This window comes from Notolabrus celidotus, chromosome 10 (genome assembly GCF_009762535.1).
Source record: "Notolabrus celidotus isolate fNotCel1 chromosome 10, fNotCel1.pri, whole genome shotgun sequence".
Lineage (NCBI taxonomy): Eukaryota > Metazoa > Chordata > Actinopteri > Labriformes > Labridae > Notolabrus > Notolabrus celidotus.
The window spans coordinates 31,569,959-31,570,273 of NC_048281.1; positions in this window are offsets into that span (position 1 = coordinate 31,569,959).

Below are 315 nucleotides of genomic sequence, written 5' to 3' on the forward strand. Positions count from 1 at the left end.
TGTTGTGTGTTTTTTTTTTTTACATTAAAGCTCAGGTTGGTGGTCATGGAAAACTAGCATGAATTTGAATGCAGCATTTCCTCAGGACTCCGTCTAACCCCTCCCCCCCTCCCCTTGGAGCTCCTCCAAACGACGCCCCTGTCCAATCAATAAATTAATCAATCAATCAATCAATCAATCGATCGATCGATCAATCAATCAATCAATCAATCAATCAATCAATCAATCAATCAATCAATCAATCAATCAATCAATCAATCAATCAATCAATCAATCAATCAATTAATCGATCAATCAATCAATCAATCAATCAAT